Below are 18,104 nucleotides of genomic sequence, written 5' to 3' on the forward strand. Positions count from 1 at the left end.
ACATCGCTGTAAATTTGAGTTGATTCAATATCCTATTTTTACAGACTCTTCACATTGCCAAACAAATGACAAAAGGTTATTAAAAATGGGTTCAAAATCACTGCAAGATCAGTGGATTTAACAGCAACTGCATAACAACTTACATTTAAACTCTTATTATACCACACCTCAGAAAACTTAGGCCCCGCCTAGGTTTATTTGAAAGATACAGAATAATGTGAAAATATTAAAAAAACCTATTCCAACACACAACTTTCAAAGAAGTTCTGTGGTAAAGACATCTACCTGTTGTGGCAGTCTTTTCCTCTTTTCCTATTTAGACCTTTATTACAGGGGCACAGCAAAATCACAGCTAATGAATGAGAATCCACTTTATTTTCACCAGTTCCACCATGATCAGTCCTAATAGCTGAAATGTGTTTTCCTGACCAGGATTTGACTTTCACATAAAAATATCAACTCTGCTGTATTCTGGTCACATACTGAGCCTGGTCTTTTTACATCTTCTCTTTAACTAGGTACACAGGCTATTGTTTTAATTCAACAAACAGAACTGTTAACTCTAGGCTGTTGTACTCGTTAATCTGCAATCTAAATACAGGTTTCTTTAGCAAATGTTCTGTATCTATTACCAGGAATGAAATGCATGCAGACTTTACACGTGAGTTTCTACTCACTTTCAATTTAATAAAAATAGAATCTGTAAGTGTTTGAATATACAGTTCCCACTTTGTTTCTAAATTTGGGCCATTACTTTAAGTTATTGTTTGAAGCATCTCTCCCTAAAGGAGATCAGAAGGAAAAAGGACAATGTCTAACTGTAAACTTGGGAGTTTTCTTTTACTCAGTGTTCTGCAAAAATCTGTTTTGTGGCATTGCAGAATGCAATGCAAGCTGCAGGCTGCAAGCTGAAAGGAAACCTCATCATCTGATCACCACTGTATCTTTACAAGCCATGAAGATAAAGTATGGAAAATCTATAACTGCAATGTTATGTCTGTTGCTGCCGCGCTCTTTATTAATCAATCAATGCCTCTCAACAAAGCTCTTTCAGCCTCCTCGTAGCAGTTAGACCTATAATCAGCTAGACAAAAACAGTTCAGAGATGCATCCTTTGTGCTTCTCTGCAATTTACATACACTAAAAAAAAACCCCTCAGCATGCTATTCATAACATATTATGTAGTACAGAACACACCACATTATGTGCTATAATCACAGACATTACTTAAATTGGCTAAAATGTTTTTTTTACATTCTGGAGTAAATTTCACTACTAAGATCAAATGGATTAGATCATTGCTTCCTTTATTTCCTCCGTAAGTGAAATACAATTGTTAAATAAGTCCCTGACCTTTCTGTGTATGTAAGGTAGGATGAGAATACTGTTACAGAAATGACTGTTGCAACAATTTATAAACATTTGCACCTGATATACAGACACCTTCTGGATAGTTTTTAATAATGAAAGAGAATTTTCTGTATTTTCTGAAACTGAACAACAGTCATCAGTGGAGCAAAAAGCATCCCATGCTGCATTGATAGGAGCTTCAGCTGCTGCCATTACCATGCCATTTCAGACCCTGCTATCCTACAGCACAGATCAATTCACTCACTTTTGTTTCACCATGGTTCTCTAGGGGCCTGTCTCACCTGAATTTAGCCCAGTCATTTCCCCCCCCCCTCTACTGTTTGAATAAAAAGTCAGATTTGGAAGAGTTAGCACTGCAGCTAGTGACTGCACACCAGATTTTACTTTGCTTTTTTTGTAGGTGAATAGCCCAGAGGGGAGGAAGCCTTCATTTCACCAGCTTATCCACCTTGTGCAGCCTCTGCACAGGAGGGTCAGCAGACCTGCGGTGATCAGAGCTCTGGGCCAGTTGTACAGAGGCTTGCAAAGAAAGTCATCTGTTAAGTACTCAGAGAAAGATTTATTTAGAAAGCTTCCGTAGGAGGCCAGTGATGTGGATACAAAGGGTGACAAGTCCAGGTGCTCTACTTGTTTTCAGGGCAGGAGCAAGCTTAGAGTGAGCTGGGCTGCTCTGGAAACGAGGTAGGTAGAACCTTCGTTGCAGGTATGTTGTCTGACTCTTACAGAAATGTTGGGAAGCAATGAAGTTTTACTTTTAATTGAAAACACAAATTACACTTCTATAAGCTTTTCTGAAGATGTCAGCACTGTAAGAGATTACTCCTGTCCCACTAAAATCAAACATCTGGCTGTTAGAGAAGATGAAAATACCTCAAATAAAAAAGAGGATGTCAAATCATTACAAGAAACGTGTATCTTATACAAATCAAACTATAATACACTGTGGTCACAACATGCATTATGATATCTTCAAACAGCTGTTTAGACATTTTGATAAAAAAATAACACACAGAACTCGCCCAAAATTTAAATCCCTCCTTCTATAAATATCTTTATTTTCAACTCCTTAAAATAAGTTGTGATGAAATAAAAAGAAAAAAGCTAGAACAGTACAAAAGTTAAGATCAGAGAGAGTTTCTTCCTCTGTATTTTCATATCACACTTCCCTTAATAGTATCTGAAAATGTGAATTTGGATGGTTCCTTTGAGAACTTCATGGTGGAACACACTATTACTAAGAGTCTGAATTCTTAGGAACCATCATTGGCTACAAGTACAGTAATACACACTCATTTTGATTTTTTCAGCATGACACTAAGGACATTAACTACCTAAGTTCAAATCCACACACACGTGAACAGATAGTAAAAGCAAGAATCACCAAGCTACAATCTTATTCTCCAGACACTAAACTTCCCTGCATCACTTATTAGCAGATACAAAGCCAACAAAAAAATGTCAGCCTTCAATTCCAGTTTCCAAATGCTATCTATCATCATTTTGATCTTCAGTGATAGAGACTACTGGAGAGCAAACCCCACAGAACATTGCTCCTAAGAAGAATTTCAGAACGTGGGCTCTCTAAAATATTGTTAAGCTTCCTTTCATTCCTGTAAGGCCTTAATCTCAGTTTTGATCTGAATAGGCCAGAATTTTGTGGAAGTCTGAATCTGGTTCTCTACTTTATAGTTGAGGTCTATAGTGACTGATGCAAATACAGCACATGAGTTTTGATTCAATGTAATCTATATGCCCCATGTAATCTTCAGAATACAGCACGGGCTGTATTGGGGAAGTATGGCAGTAAGACTGTCCCTGAGGGTGAGCTATATTGGATGTAACATGCTCCAGAGAGCTGGATCTAGTAGCATGGAATCAAACACACAACTAGATTAGCAAATCTCATTGGACAAGTCTGGAAACCAAAACAGATGCTGGCAATCACAGAGACAGTGTTGGAGTGAAGCCTAACATCTAATCCTCACACTTGGTACTGTTATGTTGAATTCTGACAGGGACTGACCTTTCACAAGCTTCTTTGGATAGAAACCGTCAGAAGATCTTTTGTTTGTCTGCTTTCAAATAACTAGGTCTTAATGTGTACAATATTTTAACAGCAATATCTAGCCATGTCAGTTCTCTATATGAGGAAAAAGCCTCCCACCAAAATAAGGTGACAAAATTAAAAGAAAAATCACCTCTCTCAGTTATGTGATTACCAAAACTGAGAGAGCCTTTACAGCAGAATGTGCTGCAGGCCTCAAAAGTCTGCAATCACTCAGAAGTTAGCTGGGAATTTTAGATTAATTTTCTCTAGAATCTTCTTTTGTCAAGTATCAGTACATTTTGCAGTTAATATAAGAATCAGGTTGATTTGACAATGTACCTGAACATGGCACCACAAATGTGCCTCTTTACTGCTTTTATTTACTTACCAATTTGAAATTGTGGTATACTTCTGCAGGTGTTTTTATGAAATCTACAGCTGGAGAGGGAGCTGACTGACTTGTTGACTTCTAACAACTGAATACCCTGGTTAGCACTCTCCTTTAGGGTTGATGCTTTTAAGAGCAGCTAACATTCTTCCTTTTCCAGTCTCCTCTAACTCCCCGTTCTTTCTTAACCCTCCCCTCTGCAACCCTCACCTTTTCTCTTCCTCTCAGGAGCAAATGCTAACAGAATTTATATTCAGCATTTTGTCACATGGCAGACATCAATTTTTCACTTGTCAGATTGGCCCAAATCAAAGCAAAAGCATGTTAGTATCTAATAAATTAATACAGATTCTCTGAGTCAAATCATCATCAAAAATTAGTTCAAAAAAATACTTGAAAATTACTGAAGTAAGAATACTCAGGCTTGGGTAACAAGGGAAAAATTTCTGCATATCCATTAAGGATTTTTTCTTAAATAAACTGAAACAAGGCAGAAGATGGGCGCAGCTAAAAGCACATTGGAAAAACAAATAGCTGTAAACAGCAGATCCTTTTTAAAAAAATCTATCTGTAAAAAGAAAACTGAAAGTGAGCAATTCTTTATCCTCCAATTAAGAGCTAAACATTTACATGTGCTGCCAGTTTGAATAGGACCTACCATGTTTAATATATTCTGGGTTACATTTTGCCCTAAATGAATCAATTAAAGGCAGTCATTCCCCAGTATGAAAATATACATCAAAAGGAAAAGATACCATGCCAAACAACCTTTCATTTATCTACGTAGTAGTAGTGTTAATAATAGCAGTAGTGGTGTTTTCCCTTGCTTGCAATGAACTTAGGTGGATTTTGTCTCCAATGAAACATCAGTACACGATGTAATAGTTGTAAGGTTTAATAACAAAGGGCTCAGTTTTCTCTTATTGATTCTCCCACCTAAGTGGCCTGTATAGAACATAATATGCTGGTTAGATTATGCTCCATTACATTTGAGACAGAGTAAGCCCAATACGCAAAAGGCTCCCAGCTGCATGAACAATCATACTCTGCTTACTGCCTGATATAAGAGTGACACAGATGTGTAGATACACTGGTCTGGGAAAGCAGAAGCTTTCCCAGGAACTTGGAGGAAAACAGAAAGGAAAGAATCTTAAACAATATGCACCTGCTACTGTTTACAGAATGTGTACACTGAGAACTGTGTTGTTTACAGTGAAAACAGCTGTGCAAGAGGTATTGCCCGTTCTGACCAATGAGCGGTATTCTATTCCTGGTTTAGCGATCTAGTTTATATAAGGGAATCTCGTTTTACAATAAACTGTCTTTTTCCTATCATGAAAAGAGACCGTGTCGCTGTTCCTTTCGCCGTTCCAACAGCTAATCTGATAGCTAACAGCGACACTTGGAGGTTCCCCCAAGATCGCATTCGGGAATTTACCGGGGCTTGAAGTCTGCCGAAACCGGGACGGATCATTCTGAGATCTGTCGTAACCGGGGCTACGGTCCGAGCTATAAATCCTGGCCAGAGTCGTGCTGTGAGTGGGCTGGATAACCCAGAAAATTGGGACACAGAGCCTGGAGCCGAAACCAGCGCCGTGAGAATCAGCCAGAGTTCGAGCTATCTGGGAAGACGTGGACTCCACCCCCTGGACGCAGCAGGACGGAGATCCACAGGACGTTGGACTGCTTTCTCCCTCATTAAAAGAGGTACTGTGTTTTTGTCCTCTGAGAGGATCAGTGTTATTGGAACATGAGCATAATGGCTCAGAAGCCCATTGGCTCAGCTCGGAACGGCGTGACCCCTGGTGTAGCTGCTAAGGGGGGAAAGCTCTCTTTAAAGAAAGGGAGCCATCTATTTAAAAATCAGGACACTGTGTTTTCCGCCTGGAGAGATGTTGTAGCAGGCATGGGAATATCGATCGCAGATGAAGCCCTGTGTGCTTGTTGGGGATTGAATTTTTCCCTTTTCTTTCTGCGGAATTTTCCCCATTGTTGTGCTAAGTATTTGTGGCTACACCCTAGCTAGTAACAGTTTCTCTCGAAAGGGGCGGGGAGAGGGGTAACACCGGAAAGGAGAGGTGGGGCAGGGGCCTGCCCTCGCACTCTGGCTCGCTTGTGGAGTCCGAGAAAGACAGCCGGTGCTGCTACCTAGCACCCTCGCCCTGCAATCCCAACACCGGGAGCCACGTTCCCTGTTGCCGAACATCGCACTGCTGCCTTCCCACTTCATCCTACTACCTCCGGGCACTCTGCCGAGCACCACGACCAACACCATGAGGAAGGGAGTCGCTCCTCCATCCCTCTCACACTTGGGTCGCCGCTGCCATCACCCCAGCCCTCTTCAGCTACACGGGACCTGCCCTGCCCACAGCACCGGTAACTGAGCGCAGGGAGAGGGAGTCTGCGGCCAAAAAGGACTGGAACTGACTTATACTGTTCTGTTTTGCTGTCAATTTTTAATAGCTGTTGTTGTTTCTTTTGTTTGCCTTGTTAGATATATTAGTAAGGAACTGTTATTCCTATCCCCATATCTTTTTCCTGACAGACCCTGATTCCAAAACTATAATAATTGGAAGGGAGGGGGTTGCACTCTCCATCTCAGGGAAGGGGCTCTTGGCTTTTTCTTAGCAAATACCTGTCTTTCAAACCGAGACAGCGCTCTATTAACATGCACGAGATTCAGAGGCTTCTTGGTAGACGCAGATGTGATTTTTACCCCTGCAGCTTGGGAACCGCTTGGGAACTGTCTGTGGGCTGTGATGCAGAGGGGGAGAGTGTCAGGCATCCCTGTAATTGAAACGTGGGCAACTATTAACAAGAATATAATGGGCAGAACCCCACGAAATAGTGAGGCACGGGGTGAGGAAGGCTCTGCCTTCCGGTCTGGTGACCGAAAGAGCCGCGTGGCGGTCCCTTGTTCCCCTGGGACCCCAATGAGCCCAGCAAGCGACAGCGTCCCGCCTGTGTGTCCCTTGCCAAAAGGTTGTATTAAACCGATTTGTCCCTCGCCAGCCGTGGCAACCACCCTCCTCCATCTGTGCTAACCCTTCCCCACAGCCGCTGGCGTTCGGGTTCCCTGCGCAGCGCCGGCTACCTGCTGATGTCATTGCGGCAGTCACTCCCAATGCTTCTCCATTGCCCACAAAGGCTGCGCATGCCCCATTTTTCCCTACGGATGCAACAGAAGTCTGCATGGTGGTAGCGGCGGCAAGGCAGGCAGCGGTTGCGCTGCAGACCGTGGTCACAGCGTTGGCTGCTGCCCATGCCGGTGAGCCAGTGGCAGTGGCATCCCCGCCAGCCCCTCCTTTGTCGTTGCTGCCTGGGTACGGCTCTCTCGCTGCGACTGCGAGAGTGGTGCCACCCCTCCCCTCATCGGCCGGGCTTGGGCCATCCGTGACGCTTGTTGCGGCTCTAGGGGTGGTACCAACCCCTCTTTTGTCACTGCTGTCGTCTGAGCATGGCCCGCCCGCAAGGGTGGGGCCATGGGCAACCTCCTCTGCCCCAGCAGGGGCGGGGCTGCCTTCTGCTTTGTTTACAGCATCGCAGCCCGCCCATCCTGAAGCGACGGTCCGCTCACTAGGGTAGGTGTGAGCAGGACTGACTCTCCTGCCACCTCCGGCTCCGTGTCCTGCCTGGCCAGTCAGAGACGACATCCCTGCCCAGACGCACTGAGACAGTTCGGTGGCTTCTCCCTGGTGACATCTCTGGATGCTTCCCCCGTGTTCGGTCACTGTGAGATGCAGGGAAAAGCCTGGGGGTGCTGTTGACAAGGGTGTCCAGGTGGATGCTTGTGGGCTTGGTCCGATTTCTGGAGGGAGGCTGCCCCCAAGGTGGCAGTGAGGATGCCCAGAGAGTGGGGGAGGCCCACGTCTTTCCTGTGTTTACAGCTGTCCCTGATACAGCGGAAACAGGGGAAAAATGAGGGCAAGGCTGAGCAGAAGCCACAGCTGCGAAAAGTTGATGAGTCTGCTTTTCTGTGTTCCAGGCAAATATTTTCTTTGCATTTGCTGCTGTTTATTGTGTTTATTGCATATATCATGCTTCTTTGTGTCAGGTTTATGCACCATGATTAACCTCACTTAGCCATATTTTGAAAGGGGATTCTCAGCTGGATCCACCTTGGGGACTGACTTTTGCCTCCAGTCCAGACTTACATCCTACAGGTATCAGTGGTCAGTGGAATGATCCTTTGCACATTTTAGAGTGGGTCTTTCTACCACATCTGTTAAAGGAGATGGCAACCACGGTGTTTGAATTGTTTGTTTGATTGATAATCAAATGCCATCAACAATGCTTGCAATTTATGGCAGCGGATCCCACAGGAATTATTCATCCTGTTGCTTATCGTTAGCCCAGCCATGAGCTGTTGCAACTGGCAAAAACAGTCAAGCTGTCATTGAGACCCAGAAGTACTCAGATGCCAGTGCAAGGCCCTGCCGTCTTTACTGACGAGTCAGGCAAAATATGAGAAGTCGTTGTTACCTCGGAGGATGAGTCTGGTTGGCAAGTGTTGGAAGGCCATGAGACAGGTTCTGTTCAACTACGTGGGCTGAAGGCTGTCACCATGGCATTGTGAAGGTTTTCTCAGTTACCTTTGAATTTGGTCTCTGACTCCGTTTCAGTTGTAGGCATAACTCAGTGCTTAGATTGTCCATTTTGGCTGCCGAAGGCCTTGTGCTGCACAATTCAAGCCTGAGTTCATCTGTATTATATTCTGCACATACGGAGCCACACACATTTACCAGATTTTCTAATGGAAGGCTGATAGGTTGGCTAACCCTGCATGGGTAGCACCTCAGCCTGACAAGCTTGCACAAGCCAGGGCATCACATGACTTTTTCCTTCTGAATGCCTGTACTCTGTGAAGACGATTTCATTTAATTGCAGTCAAGGCTCATGGCATTGTCGAATCTTGGATTGGCAGCATTTTTGCCAGCAGGGGTAGACTCTAGAGGTCTAAAAGCCCTGCAGTTTTGGCATCCTGATGTTACTCACATCACTGATTTTTGGCAGATTTAGGTACATGCGTGTGTCTATTACCACCTTTTCTTCTGCCATGTGGGCATCTGTTCACACTGGGGAAAAGGTTTGTGATGTGACTGCCCATTGGAGGATGGCTTTTGTGGTCCTGGGCATACCTTCCGCTGTGAAAACCAGCAATGGCCCTGCTTACGTCTTTCAAAAGATGAGGCAGTTTTTGCAGATGTGGGGAGTCTTGCACAAATTTGGCACTCCATTCTCCAACAGGTCAAGCTGTTGTTGTATGCACTTTGGGTATTCTAAAGCATGTTCTGGACAGACAGAGAAGGGGACTGGCTGGTGAACCACCACACAGCCAGTTGGAAGGAGTTTTGTGTACCATCAATCACCTTATAGTGCTACAAGATTCAAATAATCCTGTTACTGTAAATCACTTTGCCTCATTACAGGCTTCAGATGGTACATGCCTGCCTTGGGCAAAGGTTCTGATACGTGACCTGACCACGAACAAGTGGGAGGGCCTGCATGAACTTATCGTCTGGGGTCGTGGGTACGCTTGCGTTTCAACAGATACCGAGGTACACTGGTGACCTGCAAGGCGTGCCCGCCCTGACCTGCGACGTCAGAACCAAGATGTGGCTGGTGCACAACCTTCAAATGCTGATCAACATTTTGATGGCCTACCAGATGGTTCCTCTACAAGTAGAGGGTGAATATTGGCCTGCTCCTGTCTGAACTGTTTTGATATTCATGAGAGGTTTTAGATAGACTTCATTATGTATTAGATATGGTAAGATATTTTAGTTAAGAGATTTTAGTTTTATGGTAGATTTCACTATTGTATTAGAAATACTATTTTGCGGCCTCTTGCAAGGAAGAGCAGCAGGTGCAAAAATTTCCTGAGTACTCGAGGTATCTTCAAGTCTCTTGAGTTATATCTGTCCTCCCTTGCAAGGGGCCCTGCATGGGACTACAAACGCTTCTCTTTTTTTTTCTTTTTTAATAAAGAAGGGGGACTTGCAGATACACTGGTCTGGGAAAGCAGAAGCTTTCCCAGGAACTTGGAGGAAAACAGAAAGGAAAGAATCTTAAACAATATGCACCTGCTACTGTTTACAGAATGTGTACTGTGAGAACTGTGTTGTTGATAGTGAAAACATCTGTGCAAGAGGTGCTGCCCACTCTGACCAATGAGCTGTATTCTATATCTGGTTCAGCGATCTAGTGTATATAAGCGAATAAACTGTCCTTTTCCTATCTTGAAAAGAGAATGTGTCACTGTTCCCTTCGCCGTTCCAACAGCTAATCTGATAGCTAACAGCGACATAGATGTAGTAGCCTTGGCAGAGAATTATTTCAGATACAACTGCACTTGATTTATGTAGGGGGTCCACAAACATAAAGCCAGACCTTAATTTCTAGGAGCTGATATAGTCAGACTCACTTTATCTACTGCAGTGTGGATCAGTTTTAGTTAGACTGAACTATATTTGGGCAGATGAGTTCTGATAAACCGCAGCCCTTTAAGGACCCTGTCCTCTCCATATTCTACCACACCAATTCCTTGCAGCTCCACCCCTGCCATTCTGGTTTCTGTCTCCACTGCTGTACAGTCATCTCAAGATGACACAGCACTCTTAACTTCAGAAATGGCCAATAAAACCATGAAGCAAAACTTTCTAGCCTGTCTAGCCACCCTCTTCTAGTTTATGAAAGCAGGTTTTCAGAGTTGACAGTTCTCTTTGATATTAATAATGCCTCCAGGGGCACAGGGAGACATGTGACTAAATTCTGAGAACTTTTCTTACGTAGAAAGGTAACATTTTCCCAAGGAAGAAAAGCAGTGGTATTTAGTCTCTTATACTAAAGCTAAAATGACATAAAGCAGTTTTTAGGTTGTAATTTTAGTAACTTCTGTAAAGGCTATAAAAGCAGTAGAGCCAGGCATATTTTCGATTTTTAAATGAACTATAAAGAGGAGTGTTTTAAAGGTCAAAGATTCTAGCAAAACAAAGGAGTTCAACTTCCAATGCACACTGCCTAAATGCACAAGACTTATTTATATATGTAAAACAAAACTGAGTTATAAGAGTGGATGGGACGGAGATTTTAAGAAAGGAGGGTTAATCTCTGTATTCCAGGCATGAATTAACCATAAAAAACCACCACAGAGTGGGTGAAGCATTTTTAAGTATTAGCTGCTCCCAGAGAGAGTACACTGAATTCAGTGGATCAGTAAACCTGTCCCACAAGGCAACTTTTTTGTTCCCTCACACAAAGCACATTTAAGCACATTTTTATGCAGGATTCAGGAATTGGTTCTGGTATTTTAGAAGTGATAAAATATCCGTACCATGTTGAATACCATCCTGAACTCAGGACTCCTGAGAGTCAGGAGTCCTGGGCTCTGTTCCCATATAAATTACCAGTTTCCACGTGATCTCAGGCTGGTCACCCAATCTTGCAGTCTTTCAGTATACCAGCCTGCAGTTGTGGGTATAATGGTATTTGTCTGTGTGAATAAGATATTTAAGACTGAGCATTTGCAGCATGGTTTAAGAGTCTCAGATGAAAAGTATTACATAAATCCAATACTTAATGCTTAGGAAGATGAAACATGAAAAATTCTTTTCAGTTATTTAAACTATTGACAAAAAAGTTTTAAAAACCCATTTTGTTAAATTTGAACATATATTTATGAAAAAAGGCTTTTGGGGTAAAGTTTATAATTCTTTTTTGATTACCCATTTTAACAAGTTTGCTTCATTTACAGGAATGGGAGAGCAATTGAAATGAAATTTTAAACCAACAAAAGTCAGAACACATTGTAGATGTGTGCAAAACCTACCAGTTTACAACCTGCAAGACCTTCCATTCAAAAAGGAAGGCAACCTGCCACACACAGCAGAAGCAATCCATTTAGATAAAATGCATGTCTTTGTGAATCATAAGCAGACTTTCTACAAAACTGTTTCTCTTTTTCTCCTGATTCCCTGCAGATATGTGCAATTTTCACTGCCTGTCAGTTTATCAAAAAGACCAGAGCATCAAATTCCAGCTCTGGATTGTCAGGTCGGATCCCTATTTCCTTTCAAATTCCAAAATATTGACACATTGTTTGGAATTCATAGTGTCAGAGAACATTAAGAGACATTTTTGCTAAAATATAGCTTCTGATCTATCTTTTATGTTGGGTTACAGTTTTTTTTGTTCCTTTTGCAGCCTCAGAAGTATTGATCTGGGACTCACTTATATATTATTTTCACCAAGTAGAAAGCAATTTGCTTAAACAAAACAGTTCTTTTGTATAACCTTTTAAAATGGGGCCCATCAGAGGGGATTGATCTAGCTTATTTAGCTTGCCAGGACATCCCCTTCACAATTCCATTAATTGCTTGGATTTTTAAGTTCCCAAATGCCATAAGAAAGATCTACAAGTGCTTACAGCTACACAGAGTGCTCACTGTACCACAAAGTTCTGGCATCTTAATTACATGTAAAAGTTGTGACCCCCTAGCAACAAACATTTTTATACACACACGCGCACAGAAAAGCATCGCATATTATCTGTAAAGCATCTTTACCAAATATATTATCAGAGCAGATTGTTTCCATCAGATAGCATCTAGGAATAAAGTCTCAATACAGTGTATTGATTCTGACACAGGGTCCTCTGTAAAGTCTGGATCTCTGAGGTACTCAAATAGTCATTCTGACAATTGCCTTTTCTCACTGGAGACTGTGAGATTGTGTTGGACACTGCCCACACCTGTATTTCTGAGGCAGTTGCAGCATTTGGGGTACTTCAGTAGTTCCACAAATTGCATAACAATGGATTTGAAGCGCTCTAATTCGTGTGTACACTGTAACTTAATGTAAATGTTTAATTTGATTCTCCCTCAAGTGTGGAAGTCAGAGAGAGAATGCTGCAGTGTTTCTCCAATTATGCTAAGTAAGCTCACTTTTTTCCAAAAGTGCACAGTGAGGTGGCGTTTACTTCCTCCCTCCCCCCACCAGTATACTTAGTGATTTGTGCAGACTGTATGTATTTGGTTGTGATGCATTATTAAAGACTTGTTTCTTTCTTCCCCTTCAGAGAAAACACTTTTCTTTTTTCTTAAATTTTTCATATTTAAACCAAGAACCCTTCAAGGGTAATTCTTCAATCTAAATATACATGTGTGTTTTTTAAAAGTGTGTGTATATGTATATATGCACATACACAAGTATTTTGATCCAATAATCATCTTTTTCTGGGATGGCCATAGAGGAAGCAGAAAATGAAATATCTCTTCCACCATACTCTCAACTAGGCCTCTCAGGAACAAAAATTGTCAGGGCTATTGTTAAACTGTGGTCACACATGGGAAAAAGATGGACACTGCTTGTACTCACTGAATGGAAACTTGCAGAAGTTTCTCAATAACGTTTGAAAGGAATAAAGCGTAAGAGTAAATGGGAAATTTTATAGAGTTTGAATTGGGATTAGAGATCAATGAATAAGCAATCTTTAGAACTTCCAAAGATGAAATAAAACCTAAAATAATGTAAAATAGATCTACTAAATTCTTTATGTTAAAGCAAAAATTGACTTATCTAAAATTCTTTGCAAGTTATTTACCCCCTTCAAGAATGCTGAATGTATGAAAAATTGCATTAATTTTATCACATTTATTCTTAAACGTTTTTGTATTGGAGCAGTGATATGAAAAGCTTTTGCACACTCCTTATAATTAATTTTCTATTCGTGTTAATTTCAGAGAGCTTCAAAACATGTATGTTATTTAAAAAAAAATAAATACTAGAGAGACATTTAGGGTGGGGGAGGAGAAAACAATGCAACATTATATCTGCTCTAATTGGTAAAATCCTAAATTTCCAAAAGTAGAAATACTTTTGTTAACCACCTGAATGTAGAATGGAGAAAGATACTCCATAGGCAGCTCAGACACATCATGCAGCCAAGGGAAAAAAGTGTATAATTAACTGAAGAAGAGCCTAAGAAGTTGTGCTGGCAACACACAGAGTTAGTGGGAGCCAGCCCCGCACAGGCACACTGCAGTGCAAGCACAGATTTCCTTCTGCAGGAGCTGACCTACATTTATTGCACAAGCTGGAGCTGCTGTTTGCTCCTCTCAGCAAAAGGGATGTCTCTTTTAAGGCCTCCAGAAAATACTAGTTATATCCAGAACAGCCACGTACAGAACAATGAAAACATGAAAATTTCTAATTACAAGGATATATTAAACATTTCTTGTTAATACACTGTATTTGGTTATTGTGTAGTCATTACAGCACACATATATACAGCTACATATACTAGCTAAAAGATCTGGTTTTCATTTTGAGCCATGAAGGAGATTGTAAAACCTATAATGGCTTGAAGAAATCCCTTTTTTCTTTTTGCCATGCTCTTTGTTTTACAGGATCTAAAATACTTTGCTTCTATGTGAATATGGAATAGAAGGATAAACAGGTGAGTGACAATAAAGAATATGTGCTGCAATGTTCTCCCTTTATTACCGAACCCTGTCTTTAGGAAGGAAATAAGTACTTTCTCAAAAATGTAAGAATGCCTTTGGCTAAATGAAGGCTTGGTTATGAAATTTTCAACATTACTTTTGATCCATTAGCACCTGAAGGCCAAGCCAAGATCTGCATAGGAGTCTTGTTGGCAAATTAACTAAATTTACAATGTAGTTAATTAATACCTAAAGAAAACCAAGGCATAGAGAAGTTGAGTGACTTTCTTTATGACTCCTTGGTCAGCAAGCAGAGGCAATAAAAGAGCCCTAATTGATTTTCAGCCCACTTCCCGCTGTGCCTTTCACCCTGCAACACAAAAGTCCCATTTTACTCCATGTGTTACTTACTCTGCCAGATAAAAGTATAAATTGATAAAAACAACATTGAATTCTTTCTACTGGAATTAACTGGCATTGGTATTTAATTTCTGAGAGGATTCTGTCATTTATCTTTCATGGAGTGAAAAAGAATTCCTTGTTACTCAACCCACAAAACAAGCATAAAAACAAATTAAAAACCAAAACCAAACATTTCGAAAGATCTAAGATATTTCCAATGCCTTTTAAAAAGAGATGGGGCAGAAAGCTACCCTTCACAGTTTCTTAATTCTTCATGTCAGCTCTTCTACAATCAGAACCTCATTACTGCTAAGTTTTGAGAGATGCAGGTATGAGGAAGCTATGAAAACTCTCAAACTGTGAATGCTCTCAAATGCAGAAGAATCTTCTGTTAGTATGGATGCACATACATGGGTTGGGATGTGAGATCTTTGCAAAGGCATAAAGCAACTGAGTGTGAGCAGGTCAAGAAATCAGATACTTTTGTTTTCAGGGAGATGAATCAATATATGACTCAAATATTGTGCAGAAACAACAAACACAAAGTAAAACATGCCTAGAACTTCCCTGGAATCACTATGCTTCATCAGCTGTCATGAATTGCTGTTTATGTGCAGACCTTCTATGCCATCTAGGAAGCACTTACACAATGAAGTGTTGGATTCAGCACTTTTCTTTCCTGCCTGTGCTCTAGTGCAGAGACAATTTTTCAGATCTGTTTCCAGTTAGGTCATGGTAAGGCTGACCCAGCTTCAATTGGACTAGGGTTTTGCCCATGCAACTCTTAAGTGGTGCAAGACCAAATCCACCTGTAACACAGGTTTCTGTACAAAGCAAGCTGTGCTCAGAGCAGAGCAGACAGCAGTGCTGTCAGCTGCCCACGGAACCTCACTATCAGCTGGCAGTCATGCCTCACTGGAATGCATAGGCAGCTGGGGAAGTGGGCACAGTACCACACCGACAGATGGGCAGGGGTCTTAGGCAGCCAAGAGACCGTGTATGTGGTCAAGTTAGGGTACTTAGAGCAGGATTCCCATGGCTATCCAGTCTAAACTTGCACTTTGACAAAGGAACGTGCCAGTTCTAATCCAGCATAGGGCTGGATTAAGTAGGAAGGAAAAAGAACAGCTTCAATGACCACTTGGGACTCAGAATGGCCAGGTGGCTGGAACAGAGAAAAGCCTATTGCTGCATTTTCTTTTGTCTTTTGCTGCAACACTCACATGGGAAACTATATTCTGAGCAGATACAATATGAAAACCAGGAGCTACTGTCTCCAATTGAGAAAGAGCTTTACTTCCTCTTTTTAATATACATAAATATAAGGAATATTCCTCTTGCCAGCCCCCTTATTCATCTGAGCAAGAATGTGAAGTGCCAGTAATAATTTCTCTTTTTCTGCGGTACTTCAGTTATTCAATCTTGGGAATAACTGCTATGCAAAACATATTCCATACATTCCACTTACATTCCACTTACTCGATTTTTCCAGTACCTGCATGGAATTAATGCAAGGTATTGCAAGACAGAGGTGTGCAGCAAAATCCCCATTGATTTACTTTGGAAGAAATTACGTTAGAAGTGAATATTTAGGTTCCAACCCTACCCTATTTTAAGCTCAAAGTACAATCAATAGGATCACAGAAGTTTAAGTGGGGACTGGATGTGTAGCTTTAGTAACTTCTTAGTAACTACAGTACAGAAGTGATTACCTACATTTAATTTGATGTTAATGCATGCATAAGCCTTCTGAAAAGAATGCTGTAAACAATCAAATATTCCATAATCAGGACTAGTTATACTTAGATGACAATGTTTAGTACTTCTAGGTGATTCAGGATCACGGACTTCAAATAATTACACTTCTAAGAGGTAAGAGGTATTATCACCATACTACATATAAAAAATTGACACCACAAGCAGCTTTAAGGAGTTGCTTACTTTGGGTGAAAAAAGTGGCAATTGTTATGGATTTACAAGGAAGTTTCTGGTTTGTAATTTTGTGGCCAAACCACTAGATCTTAGCTAAGGTTTTAGGGCCAGAAGAAGTAATTTTTACTAGCACTGCCAAGATTGTAGCTAATATAATGTCAGCTAGGAAGAAAAAAGCAGTCATTCTGAAAGTTAAAAAACAATAGGACTTGATTCACAATAGCATTTGCAGGGTTTGGAATAAGAAGGTCTGAGTAAGAAAGTTTGGAAGCTGCACAGAGGAATAGGAAGCAGAACAGAAAGGGACTGCACATCATTTGCAGACCTTTGCAGACCTTTGGGATCACTGAATACACAGAGCCTTGAAGCTAAGGTCATTGTGAATAGGTTTGAGCTTGAATGCAAGTATTTAAAATATTTTAATATTGATTATCATCATAAGACAAAGTTATGGTTTTTATTATTCTGCTCTGTAAGAGGTTAGAAAAAAATTAGATTCATGTTCTTACCAGTATGTAAATCATCACGTTTGTCTGAAGAGTTCCCAAGACTCTTCTGAATTTAGTTGCATGCCCTAAGAAAAGCAGCACACATTTCATAAATGAAAGAATGATGTTCTGCTATATTATACGATTATAAAAAAACATCCTTAATTTGACATGCTGACCTTTCACTTACATCTCCTTCAGTCAGAAAAAACAGAAAGAAAGTAACTTGATTTTAAAGAAAAAGGTGCAGTGTAGGAATCCTCAGTTGTATTTAGAAACTCAACAATCAGTCTGTATTTGAGCTTTTTTGTGAATTATATTGATGGTTCAGTACAGCTACAACTAGACTTCTGTACCTCGGCTCTCATATTCCAGTATTTACATCATGGCGATTAGTTACAATTTTCAGTGGCTTACAAAGGGAATATTTTCTATTTTTATCACACCTGAATTTTTTTCATCAGTGCCAGTCATTCTGCAGAGCCAGGAAAAATATGGAGAAGTAACAGAATGCCAACGTTTAAGACAAGGACAACCCCATTCTCTTCAAACATGGGTTGATGAGCAGAGGAATACAGAATGCTTTTGGATTTGCCTGTCTGTAAGTGGTTCTGTGAAGAGAACATAACAACATAAGCTTTGTGAAGCTCCCAAAAATGAGAAAAGCATGTTGTGCTGTATCTAATTTCTATGTAAAATTAATGAAAAAGAAATAATGCACTTCCCGTGCATAATGAAAAGCAAAACTGTATCAACTTTTTCAGACTTTCCCTCTAGAGGGCTTTTAAATGAGGTCAACAGCAAATGCATCTTTACATTTGATCTGAGTGGGAACAGCACATGGTCACAGAGCTTGGTCATGCAAAGTGCAGTAACAAGCTCTTCTCAGTTCTGGTGATGAAAAATAGAATACTAAATACTACCCTTGTATTTGTACCAGATACGGATTTCACAGATTCAGTTATGGAGAGAAGACAAGACTGTGAGAAGAGATACACAGTCCCCATTAACAATGCTGAAAAGATCAATGCTAG

The 18,104-nt window shown here is 41.0% G+C and overlaps 1 protein-coding gene and 1 long non-coding RNA gene across 11 annotated transcripts in view; one reads left to right on the forward strand and one right to left on the reverse strand.

Annotated features, from left to right (window-relative positions):
• MAMLD1 (mastermind like domain containing 1) overlaps window positions 1-18,104 on the reverse strand; it is a 273,107-nt gene that overhangs the window by 216,657 nt on the left and 38,346 nt on the right. For 3 of the 10 annotated variants that reach the window (XM_088173283.1, XM_088173282.1, XM_088173284.1), the window contains one exon: window positions 17,092-17,156. The exons of 5 other annotated variants lie outside the window; for them this stretch is intronic. The gene's annotated coding sequence lies outside the window, so the exon portion shown is untranslated. Of the gene's footprint in view, window positions 1-6,900; window positions 7,039-17,091; window positions 17,157-18,104 lie in introns of those variants that run through there. 2 more of the 10 variants (XM_088173288.1, XM_088173286.1) reach the window with 1 other exon arrangement.
• LOC148222189 (uncharacterized) lies at window positions 7,179-10,052 on the forward strand. Its single transcript, XR_015806804.1, has 2 exons — window positions 7,179-7,387; window positions 9,236-10,052. It is a non-coding gene; the product is annotated as an uncharacterized LOC148222189 (long non-coding RNA).

This window comes from Sturnus vulgaris, chromosome 14 (genome assembly GCF_052056855.1).
Source record: "Sturnus vulgaris isolate bStuVul1 chromosome 14, bStuVul1.hap1, whole genome shotgun sequence".
NCBI classification, from domain to species: domain Eukaryota; kingdom Metazoa; phylum Chordata; class Aves; order Passeriformes; family Sturnidae; genus Sturnus; species Sturnus vulgaris.